Below are 25,310 nucleotides of genomic sequence, written 5' to 3'. Positions count from 1 at the left end.
TTTGTAGAAACTGACATGGTGATTCTATAATTTATATGGGAATTCAAAGGAACCAGAGTAGCCAAAAGAATATTGAAAAAGAACTAAATTGAAGATCTCACACTGATTTCAAAACTTATTTCAAAGCTACAATAAACAAGACAGTATGGTATTGACATAAAAATAAACATATAGATCAATAAATAAATTTGAATAAAATTGAAAGTCCAAAAGTAAACTAGTTCATTTCAATCAGTAGTGCCAAGATAATTCACTAAGGACATTGCATTAACTTGAGATAGGTCATAAACCTAAACAGAAGAGCTAAATCTATGAAACTCTTAAGAGGAAACATGAAAGCAAACTTTGTGAACTGCTGTTACAGATGACAGTAAAAATAAACAAACAAACAAACAAAAATGGACAAGAGAGAAAAATAGATAATTTGGACATTAGTATAATTAAACATTTTTGTGCTGCAAATAATACAATCAGGAAAGTGAAAAGAAGACAATCCACAGAATGGGAGAAAATATTTGCAAATCACATATCTGATAATGGGCTTATATCCAGACTGCATGAAGAATTCTTAACAACTCAACAATAAAAATATAAATAGCTGAGTTTAAAAAAGGATAATGGATCTAAAAAGACATTTACCCAAAGAAGAGAAACAACTTGTCAATAAAAACATGAAAAGATGTTCAACATCTTTAGCCACTAGGGAAATGCAAATCAAAACCACAATGAGATACCACTTCAAAACCAGGAGGATAGTTACAATGAAAAGATAGATAATAACATGTGTTGGCAAGGATGCAAAGAAATTGGAATGTTCATCCATTATGGGAGGTAACATAAAAAAAAAAGAAAAATTTTGGCAATTTCTCAAAATGTTAAACACAGAGTTATTATATGATCATTCTATTCTTAGATATATACCCAAGAGAAATAAAAACATACCTCCACATAAAAATTTGTGCATGAATATTCATAGTAACACTATTCAGAATAGTCAAAAAGTGGATGCAACCCAAATGCCCATCAGCTGCTGAGTGTATAAACAAAATGCTGTATTGAAGCAAAAGTTAAAAAGAGGAAAAACAAATTTTTCTCCATTAGGCAGCTCGAGACCCACCCCACCCCTCCCCCAACCCCATATGCTATGGTACCCTGGGAAGTTTTGTAAGTTTGCAAATTCCTGTTTTCTGTGGCTGGTTTCTGTAAGTTCCTGCTTTCTATCTGGGTGGCACAGTGAAGGACACAAGATAAGCTTGAGCAAGCCTAGATTACAGCCACTTGGGCCACATAGCAGGAGTCACATGACATGCTTAAACAAGCCTGAGTTACAGGCCTGTCACTGTTTGATAAGCTGTCTTTGTTACCTGCTTTCATGCCACTGCGTTTCACTCCACTGTAAGCTTGTTTCAAACTAGCCAACCCCCTTTCAGAAGTGTGTATAAAAGTCAAGCCCTGCCTTTGTTTGGGGCTCAGCCTTTGGTTGTTAATCTGCTGGGCTTGAGTGCACTCACTAAAATCCTCCTGTTCCACTCAGTGGTCTCTCCAGTCTCCTGATTCCTGCAACATTTTGGTGAGCCAGCCAGGAGTGGAGATGAAAGGATTGCTGTCTCCTTTGCCTGTGGGTCTGGGGCCCCGAGCTGGGGGAGAACCATGACCTCAGGCATGCCATTGGGGAACTTAAACCCAGAGAAGGGATCAGCTCTCCTGTGATCCAGTGCCCCTCCCTGACAGCACAACAGAACCTAAAGGATTACAGGATGATTCCACGGATAGTGTGCTACAGGACCATGATAAGGTTTGAGGCCCAAGGCAGGACCCATCCCACAAAGACAGAAGGGGAGCCTGATCAACTTCCAGGGGTGCACCAAGTAGTCTGACCCAGGACGTGAGAGTGGCTCACAAAGTTGGATGAAACCTGCACCCAGGGTGTACTGAGTAGTCCAACCCAGGATGCGAGAGGGGCTCACAAAGTCGGATGAAACCTACATCCCACCCAGAGAAAAGGAACTGGGAGTGGGGAAGTGTGTGAATGCATGTGAAAGAGGCAGTTCTAAATTCTAAAAGGAGCCAATGTGGGGAGTGAAGTGTGTAGGGCCACAGGTCTATTAGCATAGACCGTACGCCCCTAGTGAAGTGTGGGACCAACCAGGACTAGTGGTGAACTTCCTCCAGGGCTACTGCATATGGTTTAGGGAGGCACCTCACAATTTAGCAATTGTGTTGGTCCAGGTTTGGGACTCATATGAACCCTCCATTAAAGCTAAGTGGCATCTGAAAACTCCCATGAGGGAGACGGTCTAATCGGTCTGAAGCGAAAGTAAAAGAGTGAATAAGTTCCGTCACAACTGGGAGGAAATGGGAGGGAAGCTGTCGAAAGCCACCCCATTACAATGTATGTTAAAGAACTTCAAGAAAGGTTATGCAGAGGGTTATGGGATCAAGTTGACCCCCCAGAGGTTGAGAACTCTCTGTGAAATAGAATGGCCCTCTTTTGGTGTCACATGGCTGGTAGAAGGAACTATAGATTGGGAAACAATTGGCCGTGTATTTAAGGTGGTGACTGGGGTGGGCAGACAGCCAGGGCATCCAGACCAATTTCTTATATATAGTCCAAAACCGACCTGCATGGTTGCAGCCCTGCCTCATAGCTGTGGCTTGAGCCGAACTTAAAGTGAAAGAAAAATCAGCTTCCCTATCAGCTACAGAAACAAAGGGAGAGCCACAGGAAAAACAAGTTCTGCAGGAATCACCAGAGGAGATAGGAATTCCTCCTCCCTACACTCCAATCTACCCCCCTTTACCGAGGCTGGCCCCTGAGGAGTCAAATTCAAATGGTAACGAACCCCGGCCTGGGCTCAAAAAGAAAAATAAAAACCACTGCCACAGGAGGTCAAGAAGGAAAGTCAGGATGATCAAGCCAGCTACCTCCGGCCTGGCCATGCCCGGGCTTTGCAGATGCCTCCCTGGGAAACTCAGGGACCCCTCTATTACGATGAACATGGCCAGATTCAAGGGGAGAGAAAAGGAACCCCTCCTCTGGCTACCAGGAGAAAGCATTTAAACAAATCAAAGAAGCCTTAACACAGGCCCCAGACTTAGGACTGCCTGACATAACTGCGCCTTTCTTTCTATATTTCCATGAACAAAAGGGAATGGCTATAGGAATCCTGACTCAATACACAGGATTGTGGCATCGCCTGGTGGCATACTTATCCAAGCAACTAGACTCAGTGGCACTAAGGTAGCCTCCTTGCTTTAAGGCACTAGCTGCCACTGCCCCACTGGCACAAGAAGCTAACAAACTGACTCTAGGGCAGCAGCTGATCATCCAGTTAATGCATTCAGTTATAACTCTAATGAACCAGAGAGGGAATCACTGGTTATCAAATCCGGGAATGACTCAGTACCAGGGACTCCCATGCGAAAATCCCCGCATAACTTTAGAAACAGTAAACACCCTTAACCCGGCCACCTTGCTCCCGATTGAACCAGGAACCCCCCTCCATGACTGTGTGAAAATGGTAGATGAAGTATTCTCGAGCAGGGGAGATCTTACAAACCAACCCCTCAGGGACCCACTTGTTACTTTGCAGATGGGAGCAGTTTCACAATGGAAGGGGTCTGTTGGGCAGGTCATGCAGTGGTAACATTGGACTCAGTGGTAGAGGCTCAGCCTCTGCCCACTGGAACATCAGCCCAGAAGGCAGAGCTAATAGCCCTAACAAGGGCTCTTTTGCTGGTGAGAGACAAAAAGGTCAATATTTACACTGATTCCAAATGTGTCTTTGCCACATTGCATGTTCATGGAGCTATATACAAGGAGAGAGGACCCTTAATTACTGGGGAAAAAAGAAATAAAGTACAAACAGGAGATTTTATAGCTCTTAGGCACTGTATAGGCCCCAAAGAAGGTAGCTATTATGCATTGCAGAGGGCACCAAAAGGCAAGAACACTAGAGACCAAAGGAAACAGAAAGGCAGACAGGGAGGCAAAACGGGCAGCAATGACTACTCCACGCTTTGAAAAGGAATCCCTAGCTATGCCTGTCCTCCCAGAGCCTCCCCTCCCCAAGATCCCAAGTTACTCTCCGAACGAGAAGGCCTGGTTTGCCTGAGAAACTGGAAAATGCACTGAAGGAGGATGGTGGAAATTCTCTGATGGGAGGCTAGCCATCCCTGAAATGGTGGCCCCTAAGTGTGTAAAACAACTCCACCAAGAGACTCACATGGGGAAAACGGCACTACAAACACTACTGGGATGCCACTTCTATGTGCCACAGCTCACCGCCCTCACCCAAGCCATTTGCGAACAATGTCTAACATGTGCCCAGAATAACCCATAATAACCTACTCGGCCCCTGGGAATTCAGGAAATGGGAGCCACACCCTGTGAAAACCTGCTTATGGACTTCACAAAGCTGCCCTGAGCAGGGGGCTATTAGTACATGCTAGTACTTGTCTGCACCTTGTCAGGATGAGTCAAAGCTTTCCCTGCCCAAAGAGAAAAAGCATGGGAGGTAACTAAAGCAATGCTAAGAGACATTATCCCCAGAGTTGGACTGCCCCTGACTCTTGGGTCAGACAATGGACCAGCATTTGTAGCTGAAATAGTTCAAGAACTGGTATGACTATTAAAAATAAATGGAAATTACACACAGTCTACCAGTTGCAGAGCTCAAAAAAGGTAGAGCGCATGAACTGGACACTCAAACAACTACTAAAATAAAATATTGCCAAGAGACCCACCTAAGATGATATCAGGTCTTGCCCATGGTCCTCCTCCGAGTAAGGTGCACCCCCACCAAACAAACCAGGTATTCACCCTATGAAATCTTGTTCGGCCGGCAACCCCAATCATAGGTCAAGTTAAGGGTGATCTCCGTGAACAAGGGGAACTAACTTTAAGAAGGCAAATACAGGCTTTAGGGATAGCCATGTAGGGTGTCCATGGCAAGGTACGGGAAAGAATGCCCATAAGCCTGACAGACCCGGCACACCCCTTCAAACCCAGGGATGCTATTTGGGTCAAAAAATGGAATCCAACCACTTCGGGACCCATATGGGATGGGCCACATACTGTAATCTTGTCCACTCACACTGCCATTAAAGTTGCAGTAATTGTGCCATGGGTCCACCACAGTCAGCTGAAGCCAGCTGCCTTAGACAAATGGACCAGTCAACAGGATCCAGACCATCTGTGCCAGCCAATCCTACAACAGGACCAAATTGCCATTGAAGACATTGACAGCCCTGCTCTGGTCACTCTGGAAGCTGACCAGTCAATGCATGACCGAAGCTTGAGGAGGCAACAGCTCTGCTCTAGTCACCCTGGAAGCTGACTAGTCTATGCATGGCTGAAGCTTAAGACATCATCTGGGAAGTCAATATGGTTAGAAATCTTAAGTCCAGTAGCTTTCCTTATAATATTAGTTGTTTTACTGCTGTTTTGCCACTTTGCTCAGGCCCCTTCCCTGGGTAAAGACCTCTTTTGTCCTTGCTTGCTGGGTATAAATATGCTACTCTTGGTACCAACTTGAAGCTCCAAATGCCTGGCAGGCACCCTCAGGCCTCTACTGAATCTGTGGACTGTGGGCACATCAGCAACTGCCAACTAAATGGTCAAGGGCCTGCATACTAGGAACAATTAGACGGTCCTTCTTTCTAATCCCTTTAAAACAAGGAGAAGGCTTAGGGTACCCTATCTATGATGAAACTAAAAGGAGAAATAAAAGGGGCATAACCATAGGGAAGTGGAAGGACGATGAATGGCCTCCCGAAAGAATAATCCAATATTATGGCCCAGCCACCTGGGCAGAAGGTGGAATGCAGGGATACCACACCACTATTTACATGCTCAACCGTATCATAAGGTTACAAGCAGTACTTAAAATTATTGCAAGTGATACAGCAAAGGCCTTAAATCTGCTAGCCCAGCAAGCCACAAAAATAAGGAATGCTATTTATCAAAATAGATTAGCCCTAAACTACCTCCTAGCCCAGGAAGGAGGGATGTGTGGGAAGTTCAATTTAATTAACTGCTGCCTAGAGATTGATGACAATGGAAAGGTCATCGAGAATATAACTGTAAAAATCCAAAAATTAGCCCATGTTCCAGTACAGGCTTGGAAAGGATGGTCTTCAGATTCCCTCTTTGGGGGCTGGTTTTTATCCCTTGGAGGATTTAAAACCTTAGTAGTAATAGTTTTAGCCATACTGGGAGTCTGCCTCATACTCGCTTGTCTCCTACCTCTCTTTGTTAAGAACATCCAAACAGCTACAGAGGCTCTTGTAGATAAACAAACTACCACTTGACTAATGGCTGTAACTAAATATCAACCCTTGCCAAATAAAGAGCTACTACCTTCACATGAAGAATTAAATAATACTGATGCTTTCCATTAAACCTCATTTATAAAAAGCATCAAAGGGGGGAATGAAGCAGAAGTTAAAAAGAGGAAAAACTAATTTTTCTCTTTTAGGCACCTCGAGCCCCCATCCCCTCCCCACCCCGTGTGCTATTGTACCCTGGCATGTTTCATAAGTTTGCAAATTCCTATTTTCTGTGGCTGGTTTCTGTAAGTTCCTGCTTTCCATCCAGGCAGCACAGCGAAAGACACAAGATAGGCTTGAGCAAACCTATATTACAGCGATTACAGCCACGTAGGTCACATAGCAGCAGTCATATGATGTGCTTAAACAAGCCTGAGTTACAAGCCTGTCACTGTTTGATAAACTGCCTTTGTTACCTGCTTTTGTGCCACTGCATTTTGCACCACTGTAAGCTTGTTTCAAACTAGTCAGCCCCCTTTCAGAAGTGTGTGTAAAAGTTAAGCCCTGCCTTTGTTCAGGGCTCAGCCTTTGGATGTTAATCCACTGGGCTGGAGTGCACTCAATAAAATCCTCCTATTCCACCCAGCGGTCTCTCCATTCTCCTGATTCTCAAGCAGTATAGTTATAAATCCCATTATTCAGCAATAAAATGGAATGAAATACTGATATAGATGACAACATGGATGAACTTTGAAAACATTATGCAAGGTGAAAGAAACCAGATGCAAAAGACCACACACTGTATAATTTCATCAGTGTGAAATGTACAGAATAGGCAGAACTATAGATATAGAAAGTAGATGAATGGTTGCTAAGGCTTAGGGTGGGGAGCAGAGGGAGGATGGAGAGATGATGACTAAAATGTACTGGTTGTATTTTTGGGGTCATTAAAATATAAAACGTAAAGTAGCAATTGCATAACTCTAAACAAACTAAAACCATTGTATACTTCAAATGTTGAATTGTTTGGTATGTGAATTATATGTTAACAAAGCTGTTAAAAAACTTCTAATCCCCACAAATTAGTCATGTGATATAAGTTTTAATCTCTTAGTACTTTTAGAAAAATGATTCAATGTAGCAGCATTTATCAGTGTTGTCACTGTTGATATTTTGGGCCAAATCATTATTTGTTGGGTGGGACGGGAGGCTGTTCTGTGTATTTCAGAATGCTGCAGCCTTGGCCTTTACCAACTAGATTTCACAGCATCCCCTCCCTCAGCTGTGATCATCAAACTGTTTCTAGACTTTGACAAATGTCCTTTGGGGGTCAAAATCACCCCTAGTTGGGAACCATTGTATGCAATGTTTCACAGCAGTAATTGGGTTAAATCTGAAGCCTTCAGCTTCTATTAAGACTTTGCAAAAGGAAGATATCTTGTGCCCCTTCAAGTTGGGAACTGCTCAGGGCAAATCTGCTTCTCATTCTATTTGAAAGTCATCCTTCTGCTCACTGAAATATATGCATATTCTGATTGTCTCCTTTTGGAAAGGCTTATCAGAAACTCAAAAGAATGCAACCTTTTGCCTCTCATCTACCTGTGACCTGGAAGTTCCCTCCCTGCTTTGAGTTGTCCTCACCTTTCTGGAAGGAACCAGTGTACTTCTTACATTTATTGATTAATGTCTCATGTCTCCCTAAAATGTATTAAACCAAGCTGTGCCCCAATCACCTTGGGCACATGTCGTCAGGACTTCCTGAGGCTGTGTCACAGGCACACATCCTTAACTTTGGCGAATAAACCTCCTAAAATGATTGAGACTTGTCTCACCATGTTCCTCAATTGACATCTGGTAACCACAAAGGGATCCTGAGTGAAGGTGACCTGGCCTGCAGCAGTTTGCCTATTGGTGCCTGGTGCTGTCTTGGGCACCTTGTAGTCTAAACCAATAGGACGATTGCTGAAGTCCAGGACCTCTTTCCTCCAGGAATCCCTGATCTTCCAGCATTTTTCAGTTGGGGGTTGAGGTTTAGTTGCTATTTAAAAAACTCCTTCGATCAAAAAAGGTGAGCCTGTCTGCTTCTGCATCAGCAGGGAGCAGTTTTCAGTTGGGGCCCTATCACTAAGTAAGAAAGCTGGTTTGGGATTCTGTCTTGCAAATTATTCTTAAATGACCAAAGTTAGCATTAACAACCTCGACAAATTTATATTTCTAGAAGCTTAAACATTTGCCCTTATTTTTCACATTAAATCTAAAGAGTAGATTACTACTGTTACTTTAAACTTATATCCTGGAGCTAAAGGAGAACCCAGTTAGGAAAATGGTCTAAGTACTATTTTAACTGTCCACAGATGGGGCCTCCTCTGGGTCTCCATTTAAGTATCATACTCAGCACTATAACTTTAGTGAGTGTTCAATAGAATATTAAAATTATTCACTGCACATTTGGAAGAAGGTTTTCCTGAATAAAAGTATTCAGAGAAATAAAAGTACATTTATCTTTTATCAATGTTAGATTGGAAATAGAATAAGTATTATTAATACCTATACAAAAGAAAAAGAAACCCAAACAAGATTTAATGGAATTAAAACAAAAATGTTTTACCTGAATTTAGTTGATTTTGGTAACTTAGCCATCACATTTCTCAATCTGTATTCAAAGACCTAAACAAAAATTCTATTGATTGGAAGATGCAAAAGTTAATTTTCAAGCAAAGCAAGTGGGTGTGTGATTTATTCTACCACTATTTAAAACAAAGGTTAATAAGGAACAAATGAAAAAAAATTAACCATGTTGAAACCCCAGGAGAAAACTGAATTAGAACTGTGAGTCCAGAAATGAGAAAAATGTGACAAATTGGACAAGAGGGTGTTGAATCAGTAACTCATAAAGGGAAATGCATCAGTTTCACAAAGAGTTGCAGCAATAAGAGGGAGTAAGGAAAACCACCTTCAACATAATGATAAAAAAAACCTCAGTTTTACACATGCATATTCATAAACACATATTACTCATCATTGAGTAGTAATACTCATTGTCATATGCTCCTTTCATATTATGAAAACTGGATATCTCATAGCAATGAACTTTTCCTCTGCAACAAAATAGATGAATCATTTCTATCACTGAGCCTACATGTGAATGAAGTATTCCCTGTGTCCTCAGAAACATCTCCAGGGATCAATATACAGTCATTTACTTTGTATTGTGCCTTTCCACATTCCCCCAGATTAGCCTGCACTTGCCCCACCCAATGCTAATTTTTCTTTTTCAACCTGCCCAATTCAAAGAAATGGTCATCATCAAAGTCATCACACCCCCATCTGAACACTTTTTTTCTTTTTTTTCTCTCTTCTGGTACTAAATTCTACACTGGACTTTTTCACCTTGACATCCTGCCCTGTGTGTCATGTAGCGCCCCTTGTTCCAAAAGCCAGATGATCTGGGCCATAAGTTAAGGAGACCAGGATGTTCCTAGACACAGAGCTACCTGTTGTGCACATCCATTCTGAACCCTCTGTGCTTCAACATTGACCACTCAGACTGGCTTCTGTTTTGTTCCTCTGGGAAATCCCAGGACACTGGTGCTGAGGGAAGGAGAGGCTGAAGCAGTCCTCCATGTAGTGTGTGTGGGTGCCTGAGTGCATGGGTACTCCTGTACCTGGGTGCCTCTCTGTTGCTATGTGGAGCACGTGAGGTAGGATGAGAGCCTTGATAATTGAGGCAGCCAAACCATAAAGTTTTTTAAACTTTTATTTTAGGTTTGGGGGTACATGTGAAGGTTTGTTACTTAGGTGAATGCATGTCATGGGGATTTCTTGTACAAATTATTTCATCACTCAGGTTGTTGTGGGAATTAAGGGACAGGAGAGACCAATGGGTGGAACAAGAGGATTTTATTTAGGTGGCCACTGGCCCAGCAGATTAACATCCAAAGGCTGAGCCCTGAGCAGAGACAGGGCTTGACTTTTATACATGCAACTGAAGGGGGTTGGCCAGCTAGTGGCATGGAACCTGCAGGGTGGGCAAGCAAGCTTCACAGAAGCAGAACAAAGGCAGTTTATCAAACAGTGACATGTTTTACAACTCAGGCTTATCTTGTGACCTTTGCCATACTGCACAGCTGGAAAACAGCAACTTACAAAATCCTTGCAAACTTGCAGAAATAGTTACAAAAGTAGTTGTGAGAACAGCTCAAAGGATAATGGTATAGGGAAAGAATTTCAAAGGGGGAAACTGATAAGAAGAAACTGTTTTTCTTATCCTTGCCTGGGGGTGGGGGGTGTTGGGAGAGTCTCTGGAGCTCATTCCTTTGGGCTCTGGCTTTTCAGATAGTGTTATCAAGGCCCTGCTAGGGCCCTGCCTATTGCTAGCCTTGGAGTGAGTCAGCCAAGTATAGGAAAACTTGTTTTTCTCTTTTTAACTTCTGCTTCAAGGTATTAAAAGCCTAATACTCAATTGTTATCTTTTCTGCTTGTCTCCCTCCTCCCTCCCTGTACCCTCAAGTAGACCCCAGTGTCTGTTCTTTACTTCTTTGTGTTCATGAATTCTCAACATTTAGCTCACACTTACAACTGAAAACGTGGTATTTGGATGTCTGTTCCTGGTTAGTTTGCTTAGGATAATGGTCTCCAGCTTCATCTATGTTCTTGCAAAGGATATGATCTCATTAGTTTGTTAAGGCTGCGCAGTATTCCGTGGTATATGTGGACCACATTTTATTTATCCAATCTGTCCTTGATGGGCATTTAGGTTGACTCCATGTCTTTGCTATTGTGAATAGGGCTGCAATGAACATTCACTTGCACGTGTCTTTGTGGTAGAATTATTTATCAAACCACTCTTCTCCACAGACATTCTTGTCTCACAAGGAATTCTACAAGTCCTTGGAATCGACAGGATTTAGACAAGCCTGTCTTACCACATCCCAGAACAGTGGGGAAAGTAGGGATGCATTCTTACCCGCTTAGAGTTGCAGTTGAAGGTTCAGAAGGGGCTGGAGTTCCTTTCACAACGAGGAAAGTCCATGGTAACTCCATGCAAAGTCAAAGTTGGCTGGGCATGGTAAATGTTGTGTTTATTTTGTTTTCTTTGGGGAGGGTAATTTTTATTCAGAGTGGCAAGCAAATGAAAGGTGCTTTGCCTTCAAAGAAAGACCCACCTGCTTAAAATGTTATATTAATATAACCTGCAGACTTCTGTCCCTGCCTTTGGATATTTTCCTTGTTTTTCCTCCTGTCCCACTGTCGATACAATCAGTTCTTTTTTTCTTTTGAGGAAATTAAAAAAGTAAACAGAGTTGGGTTGGCAGAAGATATTTTCATGTGTCACTTGGAACAGATTAACACATATCAGCTTCCCTGAATATCTCAAATTTCACACAGCTCAAGCCCATCCTCAAAACTGTCTTTTAAATGACAAACGACTCCCTCCTTTCTTATTCCTGATCTCAGGAGCGCTGGGCCCTTCCTGAGGGACTGGTTATACTTACGCCATCTGCTGGTTGTTAGTGGGACTGCACTTGCTGCTGTAAGCCCCAGTACCATGGTTCTGTGCCCAAGTCCTCCTAGAAAACGGAGGCCTTGGTATTGGTGGACTAATTGAAGAAATACAGATATGCCATTCATCATTTAGGACACCAAGAGGGACACCTGAGACGTTAGCTTTACTTTTAGGGGTATTTCTTAGAAGATGATACGTTTCATATTTTGGCTCTCCAATTCTTTATGCCGAATCTAAGGAAATATTGTTGAGTTCAGCTTCAAAAACAGCCCAGGTGAGGTTATAAATGCTGATGTGGAAATGTCAGAGTATGTGGTCAGTGTGACAACAATCTGGATAACCTGAAAATGTTCATGCTGCAAATGTTTAGAAAGGCTGTATAGCATTAAAAACAATGCTTTCAATCAAGGTGTGGGAAACATGTGACCAAATGCTTGCAGGTGGGAATGGAGTGGATTTGGGTTTCGGAAACATGTAAGACTAATTTTTCTTTCTTTTTTTATAGAGACAGGGTCTTACCCTGTTTCCCAGGCTGAATCATAGCTCATTGCAGCCTCAAACTCCTGAGCTCAATAAATACTCCTGCCTCAGCCTCCAGAGTAGCTGAGACTACAGGCATATGCCACTGTGCTCAGCTAATTTCTTTAAATTTTTTGTAGAGATGGGGTCTTGTTTTGTTGCCCAGCTGGTCTCAAACTGTTGGCCACAAGCAATCCTCCTTCCTTATCCTCTGAAAGTAGTGGGATTACCTCCCAAAGCATGGAGCCAGCATGCCAGCCAGAAACCTAAATTTTCAATGTCCATACATGGACAGAAGTTGAGGTCTTGGAACCATACAAAGCAAGAGTGAGAAGTGAGATTTCCTCCATTAGGACAGAACTCTGAAGGTAAGACCAGAAAATTACTTGCATATTAGCACAGGATTGTAACAGGTAAGCCTATCCCTTTCTGCCTGGTTTAGGTGTGAAGGCAGGAATGTCCTTAAGAATGCATTAGTGCAGCCCATTTCCAGACACAAAGTTAGGGCTCAGATTTTCACTTCCTTCTTTGTTCAGGAATTCCCTAGCTAAGAAATTAACTTGCAAATTTTCCCAGACAAATAAGCCTCTTTGGAATCTTAGCAGAAGCAAATATAAAACCTGGTATGTAAAAATATACCTGGACACAATATATTCCACTTAAGAGTCAGCAGGAACAAAATAAATAGAATTAGAACCTCAGTAACCTGGGTTAATAAGAAGCCAATCTGAAAGAGAATATAAAATAAATGTTTAATATGATAAAAGACATAGGCAAAAAACAGATATGATATGGTTTGTCTCTCTGTCCCTACCCAAATATCACCTTGAATCGTAATTATCCCCACATGTCAAGGGTGGGACCAGGTGGAGATAATTGGAATCATGGGGGTGGTTTCCCCCATTCTGTTCTCCTGATGGTGAGTGAGTTCTCACAGGACCTGATGGTTTTATAAGGGGCTTTCCTCTTTGCTTGACACTCATTCTCTCTCCTGCTACCCTGTGAAGACATGCCTTTTGCCATGACTGTAAGTTTCCTGAGACCTCTCCGGCCATGCAGAACTGTGAGTCTGTTAAGCCTCTTTTCTTTATAAATTACCCAGTCTTGGGTATGTCTTCATAGCAGCATGAGAAAGTAGTAATATAAGATACTGGTAAAAACCAATATTTTTGAAAAATGAAATACAGTCATTGAAATTAAAAACTCAGTTGGCAGTTTAAATAACAGAAGAGATATGACTAAAGAAAAAATTAGTGAATCGAAAGATGAATATGAGGAAATTACTAATAATGCAGTGTATAGAGACAGAACTGGAAAATATGAGAGGATAACTTTCATATGTGTTTCATAAATATCCCATAAAAACATTAAAATAAATAAGGAAGAGACAAATTTTAAGGAAATAATTGCTATGAGTTTTTCAGAAGTCTTTAAAGACAGATCCCTCAGATTCAAGGAGTATACTGAGTCATGAGCAGGAAGATATGAATTTAAATCCATACCTGAACACATTACAGTGAATCACAGAATATTAAAGATAAAATATTAAAAACTACCAGAGAGCAAAGCAGATCAACTCCAAAAGAAAAATTAGTGCACAGAAAAGTTCTTAAAAACAATTATAGAGATCAGAAGATAATGAATTAATGAAGTTAAATTGCTGAGGGAAAAATACCAATATAAAAGTATATATATAACGAAGCTGTTATTCAAGAATAAGGATGAAATAATAACATCTTAATTCATAGAAAACCTGAATAAGAACCATAAACTTAAAAAGTATGCATTTTAGCAAAAAATAAACCTACAGAGGAAAATATATATCACAAGAAAAAGTAGTAAATAATTATTAAACACGTGTAAATCTAACAAGATTTGATTATGTAAAATAACTACAATTGACTTAGAGACCATTAAAAAGTTCCAAGTAAGTAAAAAATATTAAAATGAGGTTTAACTAAACTATTACATAGCTACATCATAGAAGGTGGGAGAGAATGATTGGACTTACAGCAAGCCTACTTGTTTGCATAGTTCATGAGAATAGTTAAAATATTCATTGAGATTAGAATGAAGATATGCATGCACCTAAATATTAACATGTTATTAGTGAAAGACAAGAAGTACAGTATATAACCCACAAATGCTTAGAGAGGAAAGGGGGGGCATTAAAAAACTTAATTCCTAAAAGAGCAAAACCAAGGAGAGGCAAAGAAAAGAAGCAAAATCAAACAAAACAGAACGAAAAACAATGAATGGTAAGGTATAAAACTCAAAATTACACAATAGGAATTGAGTTTTTAAATGACTAATTACAACAAGCTAATTTAATTTGTTAATTAAAAGACTAGGATTTTAAAATTGAATTTCTAAAAATTCAATTATATGTTGTTTAAACTAAAAAAAGGTAAAGATATAAAAGAAACTAACCAGAAGAAAACTGGTATAGCCATTATTACTGTCAGATAAAATAGATTTTAAGGTTAAAAATAATTATTAGAGATAAAGAGGGTCACTACATCATGGAAGAAGAATGATTTAAGAAAGACATATGAAATTCTAAAATTATGTATATTAAACTATGTAACCTAAAAATAAATACAGCAAAAAATGAGAGAATTATCAGGTGAAATAGAAAAATATACAATGAGAATTAACATTTTAATGCATTTATCTCAGAAATTAACAAATCAAATAGAAAAATTACTATATGTATATAATTTTTAAATGAGAAAATCCACACGATTGATTATATACTAGTTAGAATCTATGAAATCCTTATTTCATAATCAGAGAACATACATTGTTTTTACACATCCATGGGAAATTTATAAACATTGACCTCAATATGCAATGAAGCAAATTTTTAAAGTATCAAATAACATACATAATGAGACTATGTTCTTTTAACACAATATTTTTAATATCAAAAATAACAATTTTAAGTTAATTCTAAATGTATATGTTTTAAAACATTTGGAAGATTAAAGACACACAAGTATAAACAGAAATCATAGAACAGGGCAAAATTGAAGACTGTTAGAAATGAATGAAAATAAAAATACTATACCACAAAATGTTGCACTTACTAAGTCAGTACTTAAAAACACACATTAAAAACATCTTCAAGAAATTATGAAATAATTCAGAAAACTCTCTTTGGGAAATTATAAAATAAACAAATAAAATATTTACAAAAATCTCACAATTTATGTTAACAAAAAATTGGACATAGTTAAATTATGGTATATTCAGGTGATGAAATATGATGTAGCTATTAAAAATGATGTTTTAGGGTCATACAGAAAATGCTTGATACAGTTTCAAAGAGAAAAAAGCAATATACAAAATGATATACACATGTCATGGTGCCAGGTTTATAAAATATTTAATAAATATAAATATTAAATATTCATTGTAAGGAAATAAATCTTAACATAAATGGTGATTTTCACCAGGTGGATGATTGGGTGATTTTTACAATACAATTTTAGTTTTACAAACAGCAAAATGAGCAAGTATTAATTTCTAGTAAAAAGAGAAAATTGTCCATATGCAAGCATGAAATGTGAAATTATCAGGACATTAAGGAGTCAAGCAAAAGTTCGAGACATATGCAGGTGCACAGTGCCACCTCTTTGGCTTTTCAATGGTAAGTCCTTTTAGGTCACCTCAAAGTTCAACAAATAAAAGCTAAACTTGCTTGAGGAAAAATGAATTACACGTTTTTTTTTTTTTTTTTTTTTGAGACGGAGTCTCACTCTGTCACCCAGGCTGGAGTGCAGTGGCGCGATCTCGGCTCACTGCAAGCTCCGCCTCCCGGGTTCACGCCATTCTCCCGCCTCAGCCTCCGACTAGCTGGGACTACAGGCGCCCGCCACCGCGCCCGGCTAGTTTTTTGTATTTTTAGTAGAGACAGAGTTTCACCATGTTAGCCAGGATGGTCTCGATCTCCTGACCTCGTGATCCACCCGCCTCGGCCTCCCAAAGTGCTGGGATTACAGGCTTGAGCCACCGCGCCCGGCGAATTACACGTTTAATATGTGCAAAGGACTTGGACATGCTTGTATTTGTGAACCATTCACTTTTTGTGGTGGTGTGGGGATTTTATTATCCCAGATTAGGAAAAAGATAACTTAGTAAGTTATGTGATTCATTCAAGATTATACAGACTGCAAGCCACTGAGCTGGGACCAGCCTCAGAGTTGAGCCTTTTCTAAGACACCATAGAACCTGTAAATAACAGGGATCAGACCCACCTGGGCCCTTAATCCTATGGGAGTGGTTTCCATTCATAACTGACAGTGGCCAAGGGCACAGCTCAAACCAACCAGACATGAGGCCTATTCGTACATCTGCAGGGCCCTTCTCACTTTGCAACCACGCTGGCTGCGTGCCCCATCATAATGGGGCTTCTGATGTTGTTTAATGCAAATCTTCCACTTTGGACCCCAAACTTTGGTGCCTGGATTTGTAGAACAGCTTTTGCTTTTTGTTGGAGTCTAAGGATGTCTTAGGGTACTGCCAGCACACACAGTGACTCTCCACACCCTGCTCCCTTTTGGCCACCTGCCCTACTAAGGTCCCCTTTGTCCCAGCTATGATATGAGAGGATTCAAGGCTCAGTGATTTTCTAATCATCACCAAGGTTTTGATTGCTTCCAAGAGTTGGAAGGTCTGGAGGAACAATGGCTAAATATTCTTTCCAGTTAAATTTAGGGTGTACCCAGGTCCGCCTCCCCTCATCAACATCTGTACATGCGCAAAAGCTGGCACACATATCCACAAACACACGCACACACACACACACACACACACACAGAAAGAGAGAGAGAGAGAGAGAGAGAGAGAGAGAGAGAGAGAGAGAGAGAGAGAGAGACTGAATAAGAAGCTTCACACTACTTGGCAGCCAGAATAAACGAGGGTGACTTCCCCAGAATGAGTCCTTCCAGTACACCTAAGAGTGTTTCAAGTAAAGAGAGCTCGCCTAAATGAGGGCATCACATTCTAATTTGTCCCCTTGAACACAAATCTAACTCACTGATCTGGGGTTGGGTTTCCTAATATTTGGACAACAGTAAGCACACAGTCGCATATTAGATTCCTAAGCCTAATCTCTGTTGTTTAATGTCTTGCTGACCAAACCTGTTTCAGCAATGCCCTGAGGCAGTGAGAACACCCCCACTCTTCTCCCCACAATCAGGAGATTGAGCTGTTGTCCTGTGGCATCAAAGGCAGTCCACTGTGGCATCATTACAGGTGTGATGCTGGAAAGAGCCGGTGGCTTTATCAACTGGTTCCTTCTGGAAAAGACTTTGAATGAGAGTATGCAACATTCTCGGACACAAAAAGTAAACATCATGGGAAATAGATTAGATACCTTACGACAGGTGATACATTTTTAGCTTCCACTGAGGGCTAACAGTCATGTTCCTTTTGAGTCTCCTCTCAGGTGACAAGTAAATAATTCTTTACTTGTAAAAACAAATAATTTTTATAAATTATGGAACCCCATGGATATTTGCTGTTATCACTATTATCATTCACATAGATGAAGATATTTCTACAGGAAGTGAGCCCTTGGATCATTCAATATTTGAATTTAAACCTTTTATTGGTCATGACCTAGAGACAAAGTCTAAAAATATTTCCAGAGAATGAGTATAATTTATTTCTAAGCTCAGACATAACAAGGCAAATTATTAAGAAGTATTTAATAAAAGCCACAACACAGAGAAATCTGGTGACATTCGACTCTGCAAGACCATTTGGGGCCTGCCTGTCAATTTCCTAGCTTGTTGCTTTGCATCCCAGCTCAGTATCTGGGGTAAGCTTTAACTTCTTTATGGCCCTGCTGCGATTTGGTCCCTCTACCAGATCCCTCTGGGTCACTGAGTGGGTGCCGGGCCCCTTGAGGGGCTGTGGGAAGACTGATGAGAGGCATTGCTCAGCCTCTCAGAGCAAAGTGGAGCTACACGCATGGCCATAGGCAAGCATGCTGTCCCCAGCCACCAAGGGACACAGCAGCAAGCCTCAGACAGACCTGAGGAGAAGAGAGGGTATGACAGGCTGAATGGTGTCCCCCAAAAGATGGTGAAGTCCTAATCTCCAGTACCTGTGAATAAGATCTTGTTTGGAAACAGTCTTTGCAAATGATCAATTTAAGATAAGGCCATTAGGGTGGAAAGTAATCTAATATTACTACTATCCTTATAAAAGGAGGAAATTTGGACACAGAGCTGGACACATGGAGGGAAGATGATTTCAAGGCATAGGAAGAAGATGACCACCTTCAAGCCAAGGAATAACCAAGGTTGCCAAAAGCCAGAAAAGAGGCCAGGAACAGATTCTTCTTCATCACCGTCGGAAGGAACCAACCCTGCTAGCACCTTGATCTCAGACTTCAAGCCTCAGAACTGAGTGACAATGAGTGTCCATTATCTGAGACAGTCAGTGTCCTTTGTCACAGCAACCCCAGGGAACTCAGGTAGGAGGCAGGTGCTTCCCCACCATAGCTCTGTGGTCTGCTGGGTGGGACCTGCTGTGTTGCTCTCAGGGGCTGCTTAAAAACAGCTGGTCCTGGGCCACTCTGCTGGGGCTCCGGCCTGAATGAAGGACAGAACTCCAGGGTGAGTGGATGGATTTAATTTGTGCCATGTAAATCTCTGTGTAGGTGATCAGAAGGGGACACAAATATCTAGATACTTGTTTTTCTCTTTCTACAGTGTATTTATACAAAGTACACAATTACTATACCCTCTCCAAGAAAGCACTTAATAGATGACCACTCCAGAAAAAGCGAAGTTTGTCCTTGGCCCTGTCCAGACTCCTCTTTCTGTCTGTTAGCGATGGTCGCTGAATTCCCCCTAGAGATTAGTGAGGAACTCCCCTGCTCTCAAGGAAGGATTCATAAGTGCATTCACTTCAGAGTGTAAATTGTTGGTTCTCAAATTCTAATGTCGATAGGAATTTCCTGGAATGTTTGCTAAAATGAAGACTCCCAGAGCCTCCACAGATCTACAGAATCAGAATCTTTCGTGATGGGACTCAGAAATCTCCAATCAATCATCCACTCTCCTCCTCCCTACCCCAGAATACTGATGCAGACAGCCTGGCCACCCCTTTTGGAGAAACTATTGCAGATGACTGATTAGAGTGTATGGCTTTACTTCTCTTACGTATGCATTTTGGGAAGCAATACAATTTCTGCAGGTTAAAGCCAAAGGAAAGATGATCTAGCTGTGAAATATTAGACTTTGTTGAGCTGGATGGTGGAGACTCCTCCTCAATTAGCTCTTCAGCCTAGGCTGGGCTCTTTCCTCCAGTAAATGGCAAGTTGCTGGGTCAGGGATGCTTCTCCGTCCTTTAACCCATGGGCCTTTCTCATGCCCAAGTATATGGTACGGTCCCCTACAGTGGTGACTGCCAGTCTGGATCAGGTGGCAAAATGGGGAGCCATGACACTCTGTGAAGTATGATATAAAATATTGATATATTTAACTCCACTTAGAAAGCCATGCTGGGGGAAAATATGACTTTATTATTATATGTATGCAATGTAAAATGACAACCAAGAGAATATATGGAAAACAAGCTGTCATGTCAAACATGAGTGACTATTTCTGAACAGATCTATGGCTCATCTTTTGCACATGGTGACTCATTTTCTCACAGGCCAGCAAGGAACAACAGGTGCCCAAACTGTGCATGAAATTTAAGGAAGGAAATTTTAAAGTGAAAAATTGAGACCCATTGATTTTATTTTTCTGTACATTGATAAATTTATATCTAGTGAAAGGACATCTCATACCCATTACAGACTTGGAAAGGGGATTAGTTTTGCTTTAGTAAACCTACTTCTTCAAGACTTGAAATTTTGTCCAAGGAGTCCCTAAATGGATGTTGTTCTTCTGTGTGTGGGTGTGTGTGCATGTGGGGTTGTATATAAAAAATTGCCGTCAAGTTTTTTCCAGTGACATAGAGTATTTTAAGGTTGCTATTTCAAGTTGGGCAAAGAAATTCTTAGGCATGTGGTAAGCAGGCATGTTTAAATGATATAAAATTAAAATTTTAAAGAGGACATAGCATCTTTCATTTATATGTACAGCTTCATACATTTCATTAATATTATTTTGATATGCTTTCTATATTATAATTTTGTAGTTTTTATTTTATGTATATATGTATATTATATTTATCTACAATGCAGTTTACATTTTATATTTATATGCTACATATTTGATAGTAAAACAAATGTGGATATGTTTTGGAGTGGATTGCAAGATTCAAATAAATGTTTCAGATAAAACTCTAGATTTTAAAGAAATATAATGTTTGCAATGAGTGTCCTAGGGAGATAGCCATTCACATACTACAATAAAAATATATGATTAAATTAAGTCAAAAAGCAACAGGACAAATATGAATAGGGCATAAATACAATTTTTAAGAAAACATATGTACATCAGAAAATGATTATTTTGTGGTATAATTGTATAATTTTAATTTTCTTCTTCATGCCATATTTTTATTGTCCACATTTTCCACAAAGAACATGTATATTACTTATATAATCAGAGAAAAATATGATTCTCTGCCAAATTTTCCATGCAGTTTCGTATTACTGTGTTTAATTACATTTGTACATCCATTTTCTACATGATGTTAGAAGCTCCTGGTAAAACCATAAACAGAGCTTTTCAGGTTTCAACAACTCCTCTTGCTAAGGGAAAGTCGTATTTTTTTATCTTCAAGACTGTTATTATGTTCCTACTTAAAATCTGGCTCTTAAATTTTGTTCCCATTATTACCACCAAAAATTCCTCTAGCTAAAAGAACATCGTATATGCATGACTCTTTCATTATATAGTAAGTGCTTGATGTTAATTCCAAGGAACTTTTCAAGACAGTCTTGGAAATATTTGCTCTAGTGTTTTGAAATAACAAAATGATCCTTCTTAGGCCTTTTGCATGGTGAGACAGGACAGCAGAGTTCAAGGAGATGTGTCTCTTGGCAAGGTTTGAAATGCAAGCTCACCAAAAGTATAAAGAGTAGTTAGTAAATTAAAATCCCCCAAAATTCTGATGCCTGCTTGTCTTGCAGGTCCCAGGTCCCAATTCTCTGCACCCAGGGAACTTGCTAGAAGCTGTGGCAGTGGCCACATTTGACTGAACTGTTATAAGGAAGGTGCAAACAAGAATAGCCCCCTATTTTAGGAAAGATTGTTAAAAGAAACTGGAAAAACAAATTCTTTTTTACTTCCTCTTGGGACTTTCATTAAAAGTGTTTATTCTTGGATGAAGGGGATTACGGGAAAAGGTATTTCAGATGTTGGTTCACGGCTGGATCCTGAGATGCCGGCCCTCAACGCGTGATGAAATACTTGTATAATGTGCACTTTTGTAAGAGCTGTTTAATCTCCCCTAGTTAGAGATTTTGCTAACTAAAAACAGGCTTCCTTATTGGTATTCTTGAGTATTGTTTTGACAGTCTTTGCTTAACATTTTCTCCCTCTAAATTATTTTAGCATGATTGTTCTCAGCAGTGCTTTACAGGATGAGAGAGATGACATGAGTTTCTCTTGTTCAGATAGCATGAATTCAAGCACAAATGGGGGGCGAGTTTCCAGGAGGTGAAGAGCTGGAGACCAAGCATTGTCCTGCTTTGCAGGAGAGGACAGACCACCCCTTTATCTCTGGGCACTGATTCATACAGTACCCCTGCAGCATGCACTCTCCATTGCAATGTGGCTAGATAGAATGCTGGCACACTGGCCTGAAGTTTACAGCAACATCAGCACTGCCACTGTGATCTAGGACTGATCCTTTGACAAAATTAGAATCTCCCAGGAAGGTGATGAGAGGGAGCCAACTACCACTGAATAACATGAGAGGCTTCATGCAGGGTACATAATCTACATCATTTCTTCAATCCTCTCAACTTGACTTTGAGGTTCACACTGCAGGTTGTATTAGTGCATTCTTATACTGATATAAAAATACTACCCAAGACTGAGTAATTTATAAAGGAAAGAAGTTTAATTGACTCACAGTTCCACATGGCTGGGGAGGCCTCAGGAAACTTACAATCATGGCAGAAAACAAAGGGGAAGCAAGGCATATCTCACAAGGCAGCAGGAGAGAGAGATAATGAGAGAGCAAGGAAGTGCCGCACTTTTAAAACCATCAGGTCTCATGAGAACACACTCACTATCACGAGAACAGCAAAGGGGAAATCTGCCTCCATGATCCAATTACGTCCCACCAGGTCCCTCCCTGGACACGTGGGGATTATAATTTGAGATGAGATTTGGGTGGGGACACAGAGCCAAACAATATCACAGGTGAATAAACTGAGGCTCAGAGAGGTTAAGGAAATTACCGAAGTTCATCAGGTTAGTAGGTGGCAGAAATGGAATTCAACCCAGGATGTCTTGCTGTAAAGCCTGAGCTATTTTCCATATAGTATGCCATCTTATTTTTTTTTTTTAACTTGCCTTTTAAATAGAAATAGAAGGAAACTGAAAAAAAAGTAAACAGAAGAGAAAGTAGCTCATTGGGCAAAATGGTTAGTTGGTTTTGTTTCATGTAAAGATCTACTTCTGATGTGTTCTCTTTGTGCTTTTAGAGATAAGAGTCTTACAATGGTATGAACAAATTGATCATGCTTGTGCCCAGACTATGAGCCAGTCCAAGAACAAATGCAGTATGATTGTCTCCTTTTCTGTCTGTAATAACAGCAGGATGATCTGCCCAATCCATACCTCATGGAGTACTGAAAAGCTCTGCTGAGACTTAGCATGAAACCAGAGGTTTGTCGATTACCAAGTTCCAGATTATTGCTATCATCACTATTATTTCATAAAGTCTGGCCTTTGTAAAGGTGCAATGAGAAAGGCAGCCAGAATTTCTTCACAACTTGAAAGTGAAGGAAATCATTAAATTGGTTCCTTTAGGCAAGTGGTCCTAATTGACCAGGACTCAAAATATACAGTCGGGATTTTTTCAGTTGATCAAATATCCAAGTAATTAATTTTTATTTATCTTAAAGCCAAAATAACTGAATGAGGTTGAACAGAAAAATTCAGTGATTCTGAGTTACTTGACAAGCCACAGTCCTCCATCAGAATCGGAGAGTCTGTGAGCAGGTTCTTGACTTACCCTTTAGGATGGTACCTTAGTCCCAGCAAATCTGTCCTCTATAGGATCTTGGATAGAATCCACATGAGGGACACATCATATGTTTAACAGGTGTGGGTCCTGGGAGCCAAGGAAGGGTATGGAAGGATCCTGCCTGTCTCTGTGAGACACAGAATAAAGAAAAAGGAAGTTGAACAAGAGACAGAATTCTAAGATGTAGGTGGAGAGAAGGAGCCCTGTTCAAAGAGAAAATTTGGAATCCAGGAGAAATAAAACTAAAATAGGGGTTTTCAAATAACCCAGAGACATTCCATGGAAATTGATTGAGGCAGTGAAGACTGGTGTAGTGGGTTGGATAATGGCCCCTAAAAGTTCATGTTCATCTGGAATCTCAGAATATAACCTTATTTGGAAATAGGTCTTTGCAGATGCAATTAGTTAAGGATGGAGATGAGAGGGTACTGGATTGCAATTGGCCCTAAATTCATGACTGGTGTCTGTAGAGTAGAGAACACAGAGAAGAAGGCCATGGGAAGATGGGGGCAGAGAATGGAGGGGTGCAGCCACAAGCCAAGGAATGACAGGACTGCTTACAGCACCCAGAAGCTGGAAGGAGCAAAGAACACCTTTTCCTAGAGACTTCAGAGGGAGTATGGCCTGGCCGGCACCTTGATTTGGGACTTTAGGTCTAGAGGACTATAAAAGGATAAATTTCTGTTGTCTTAAGCTACCAGTTTTATGAACATTTAAAGAGAGAGCTTTTCATGGAAGCCAGCAGAGAACATAGGAGCCAGAAGCTCTTTAGACTCGGAGTCTGTTCAGACATCATACTGGCCAGAAAGAAGACTGCAGGAGGATCAGAAGGGTTGAAGGACTTGATTGGAGAAGGACATCCACCACTAATATGTTCTCCATACTCCCTGAAATGTCCTAGAGGAGTCTCTCAGACATAGGTAGGCTCAAGGAAGATTTAGAAATTGAAGGTGTTTTATGATGGTTTTACCTGTTTTCACATTAAGTACCCCACCAGAAAATGAGAAGATACCTACCATGAGCCATACATAGCTTGACCACGATGTCAGGAAGGGATCATGGTTGAAGACTTTTAGCAACTCTTTATTTTGAAATAAGTTGAAGTTATTAAACCCATTGACACTAAATTTTGGCATTTCCTGACCAGAATACAATGATAAAAATTGCAATTTAACAGTGACACAATCCTTACCTAATATATTGTACATATTTAAATTGTGTGAGTCTTCCAAATAATTTCATCTATAACTAGTTTTCTGCTGGAACAGAGTAGAATCCAGCATCATGTACTGCATTTGGCTCTCCCATCCCCTGGGTCTCCTTAATTCCAAAATGATTCTTCAGCCTTTTCCACGTTTTATTGACCTTTATCGTTTTGAAGAATATGGGCCATTATCTTGTAGTATGCCCTTCAACTTGGGGTTCTCAGCTATTTCTTCATAGATTCAGGTTATGCACTATTGGGAGAAAATCATAGAAATAATGTTGTGTTCTTTTCAGTGCATCATATCAGGAGGTACATGATGTCGGCTTGTCCTAATATTTTTATGTTAACTTTTACCATTTTATCATTTGATTAAAAGGGTGTTCACTCTGTATCTCCCTGTTAAATTACTATGTTTCTCTATGCTTAGAAATCCAGAAGGAATTTCCTACCATGTGCAGAAATATGAACTACACACAGCAGATTTGCAGCCTCTACAAGAAGATGGTAGAAGACATGAACAATGAATTGGAGAGAACCACTTCCTTTTACCAAAGGATATTTTCTTCTATGAGGAAGAGCTCAAGAAAGCTGGGCAGCAGTTCTGCTGACTGAGATAAAGCTCCATGAGCTAAGACA

At 40.3% G+C, this 25,310-nt stretch overlaps 1 protein-coding gene across 2 annotated transcripts in view; it reads right to left on the bottom strand.

Annotated features, from left to right (window-relative positions):
* The window catches only part of LOC105472640 (Down syndrome critical region protein 8), a 120,328-nt gene that overhangs the window by 15,277 nt on the left and 79,741 nt on the right, over window positions 1–25,310 (bottom strand). Inside the window, exon 4 of one of the 2 annotated variants that reach the window (XR_011622820.1) lies at window positions 22,373–24,924. The exons of the other annotated variant lie outside the window; for it this stretch is intronic. The gene's annotated coding sequence lies outside the window, so the exon portion shown is untranslated. Of the gene's footprint in view, window positions 1–22,372; window positions 24,925–25,310 lie in introns of those variants that run through there. 2 annotated transcript variants of the gene reach the window in all.

Source organism: Macaca nemestrina, chromosome 4 (assembly GCF_043159975.1).
Source record: "Macaca nemestrina isolate mMacNem1 chromosome 4, mMacNem.hap1, whole genome shotgun sequence".
NCBI classification, from domain to species: Eukaryota; Metazoa; Chordata; class Mammalia; order Primates; family Cercopithecidae; genus Macaca; species Macaca nemestrina.
The sequence above is the reverse complement of the archived record's forward strand: the minus strand, read 5'-3'. Positions and strand labels throughout refer to the sequence as shown.